Source organism: Eurosta solidaginis, chromosome 5 (genome assembly GCF_040869045.1).
Source record: "Eurosta solidaginis isolate ZX-2024a chromosome 5, ASM4086904v1, whole genome shotgun sequence".
NCBI lineage: Eukaryota > Metazoa > Arthropoda > Insecta > Diptera > Tephritidae > Eurosta > Eurosta solidaginis.
In genome coordinates this window covers 49,160,759-49,164,462 of record NC_090323.1, presented here as the reverse complement: position 1 = coordinate 49,164,462, position 3,704 = coordinate 49,160,759, and the positions used below count along the sequence as shown (strand labels likewise).

Below are 3,704 nucleotides of genomic sequence, written 5' to 3'. Positions count from 1 at the left end.
ATGACAGAACATAGACACATATGTACTCCGATGGTTGCAGGATAATGAAAGGGGTTACCAAATAACTGCAGTGCCTTTCGGGGTGAAATTGCAGCCGTAAAGAAAGCAGCAAAAGTTTTGGAGGAAGCGCGCTTGAGCTGCAGTCGCGTTAATATACATATATATCAATAGTCAGGTGGCGATTAAGACAGTAGGTATTCAGATTAACAATTTGCTACCAATTGCATAAGTTCACACATTTTTATTGATCGTTTGAATCAAAATCACTTTCGATTCGTGCCAAATAGGGTTACACTGAAATGGAAGCCCTAGATCTAAAAAAATTCCGAGTCGCTCGCGTACATAAAACCTGCTACAGTTATCGTATGGAACGATACTGCTCCAGCAGGTTTTTTCTTCAGAAACAAATTTTTAAAGTTGCACATATTCCAAACATCCTTTGATATTTGCCCCTATTTCAAGCGATTTATTGAGTTTTGAAAGAAATTAATTAATTATTGGTGAACTTTTAAGCTAGGCTCAGCTATGTAATTCAACCAAAAACAAATTGCTTAGCTACGTTATCACTAAGGCGTTATGCTATGGCGTCAATAACAGAATACATTGAGTTCCATAATGTTGATTCCATCAGCTGTTTTATACAGAGCTTGCCAGGGCCATAAAGTACTTATTTGCAATTTTCTTTTTGACTCAAGCTTTATTCATTAAAGAGGCAACTTTAAAGCTAAGAATAAAGTTTGATCTCACAACCTAAGACATTTGCATATGTCACACTTTCATTGCATACAATCAAAATGCTTTTTTTTATTGCAATTATAAACATTTATTTATAGATATCTAACACAAAAAGAAATATCGTGATGTCGACTGCTGATTGAAATATCACCATATCTCAGCTATCGTTTCGAAAAAGCTCTAAGCATAAATTCTGTATGTTTTTACGTAAGCTGCAGTGTTTATGAAAAAAGATTTCTGAAATGGGGCGTTCAGCCGAGTTAGGGTGCTTTTCCACTCAGTAGTCGATTTATAACAACAGCCTGAAATTAAGAATTTAGCTTTTCATCTAAAGACACTCGGATACAAGGTGTGCGAACAACCCATATTAAATGATGCCTCCGCAAAAAGTTTTCCTCTCACAACGCCCGGTGCCTCAGTATCTTCAGCGCACACATCAGCTTTATCAAGAGCAGCAGCACAAATCATTGATGGTGTAAAAACTCTTCCTGAAGTAGAATAACGACACACACAATCATCAAATGGTAATAAAAACATCAAAGTAGTTTTGAGTAAATTCGAATGCCTCACATGTTGTGCAGTTGTCCAACCCCATCCATAAACGCGCATTTCTGTGCTTGTTTTAAATCTTTGAGTACATGGGCAAAGTTGTATTGTTTTTACTGTTTGATCCAGGTTAAAAAATTCACGCAGTTTCACCACAGCAGTATCCATATGATATGTTTCGGCATTATAAGAACGTGGATACAATACCTCCTGCACACTGCGAACTTGTCCATGTACGCCTACATCACGTAAATCCGCTGTTCCAGCTTCGACAGTGAACAAGTCCACATCTAAATATGCCACACCTTCTCCGCAGTGAGTAACGAACCAACGCAATGATATATGTCGTCATAATGTATTGATACCAAACATGCATTTTTCTCTATAGCATTTTCAGGTTAAATGAAACTTTTTTCATTTTAAATGAAACTTTTTTCATTTTAAATGAAACTTTTTTCACTTTAAGTGAAACTTTTTTTAAATCAAATGAAACCATACTACTAAGGTAATTGTCAATATATTTATATCGTACTTTATAACGCTAAGTATTTATCAAATTTTCCTTTAAGACAACTATTTCTAATTAGCCACATCGAAGGCAACATTTTTGCTTAAATTTTCTTTGTGAATTTAAGCTGCAGTTAAGGTCGGCTTAGTTTAACCTTGCCTTTTGATCGTTTAAATTTTTTAATAGATAAAGTAGCAGGGTTATACGCTAAGCAACTTATATACTACAGTTTAACCACCCACTGAAAATAAGCACCTATATTTTTTACTTGTATCTACTCTTATATGTATACCCAGACAAAGCCAATTTAAAGCGCGATGCATTGCGCTCATTTTTAATAAAATTAGGTAATGAGTTCCATACTTTGATAGTACTGACAAAGAACGTCCTTGATGATGAGAGATATTTATGACGTGGAACGATGAGGTTACAGGTTCTGTCAGATCTAGCAAAACATAAATTTCGGAATAGGTATTCTGGTTGTTTTTTATAAACTAATTTATTCAGGAAAATTAGATTGCGATAATTTAGGAAGGTAGTAAGACTGCAATCAAGTATTTTAAACGAAAACTCTGATATGTGGTCAAATTCACGCTTCAAGTAGATATATCTTGCACAATTGTTCAATGCAAGTTGTAGCTTATTTCTAGACCTGCAGTCTATATCACCAAACACTAACCCTCCCAACGAAATGAAAGGAACTATTAGTGATCTGACTAACATTAATTTGACATTTGGAGGAATGAAAGCAGCTGTGTACCACAATTTCCTTAACACAAAATAAATTTTTGATAAAACGTAGTTAATATGATCAACACAGTTAAAATTGGAATTTAGTTTGAACCCTAAACTACTAACGACCGACTCATACTTAATGATAATATCCTGTAGTATAACCGATGGCAAATTCTCTACCAGTTGCGGAGAGTGCGAAATGCAAATAGCTTTTGTTTTAGACGCATTTAGATTTAAATTATTATCACTCGACCACGAAGAGATGCTTCCGAGATCCTCGTTCATCCTACAAACCAAATTTTCAGATAAGCCAATAGGGCGAGATAAATATATTTGTGCATCAAATATTTGTGCATGTAATATCGCTAATGAACATACTGAACAAATTTGGTCCAAGTATAGATCCCTGAGGCACCCCCGAGCACAGGCACTTCGTCTCAGAGCAACCACTTTCCTTCTGCCAACGATTTGTAAGATAGTTTTCGAGCAATCTTGAAGCATTAGAAAATAATCCAAAGTAGTGTCGTAATTTCATTAAGAGAATTGAATGATCTACTGTGTCAAAGGCTTTCGAAAAATCTAAAAGTGACATCACAGTCAAATCACCGCTATCGTAGGCAGGGCGGATGTCTTCAGTTACCTTGAGTAAAGCCGTAGCACAACTATGGCTCGCTCTATAACCAGACTGGCATTCTGAGAGAAGGTTGTTCTTATTGAGGTATTCTGTGATTTGGGCCACCACTAACTTTTTCCAGATTTTAGAAAGAGCGGGTAATATGCTTATCGGCCGAAAATCCATTGGCAAAACAGCCGATGGCTTTTTAGCAATAGGAATAACTTTTGCTATCTTCCAAGCATCGGGAAAAGTTGAAATCGTTATCGAAAAGTTAATAATATGTGTTAACGTTGAAACAATGTTGATTGCAATAAGTTTTACAAACCTAAGGCTTATACCGTCGTCACCAACGGCATTGGACTTTATTGAGAATAGACTTCTTATGGCATCATCCTCTGTAACTCCGAAAAATTAAAATTTGTTATTATCTGGTGTGTACCTCACATTTTCATTAAGTTTGAAATTTTGATTATTTATATAACTACTCGACTGTAAAACAAGTCATTGTTGGAGTCAGGGTCCAAATCGCATTTCGAATCATTTTTACATGCAATCCGTATTGAT

At 35.6% G+C, this 3,704-nt stretch overlaps 1 long non-coding RNA gene across 1 annotated transcript; it reads left to right on the top strand.

Moving 5' to 3' along the window:
• Nucleotides 1-881: 881 nt before the first annotated feature.
• LOC137252221 (uncharacterized) lies at nucleotides 882-1,774 on the top strand. The gene is made up of 3 exons (XR_010953481.1): nucleotides 882-1,259; nucleotides 1,411-1,596; nucleotides 1,679-1,774. It is a non-coding gene; the product is annotated as an uncharacterized lncRNA (long non-coding RNA).
• Nucleotides 1,775-3,704: the final 1,930 nt, after the last annotated feature.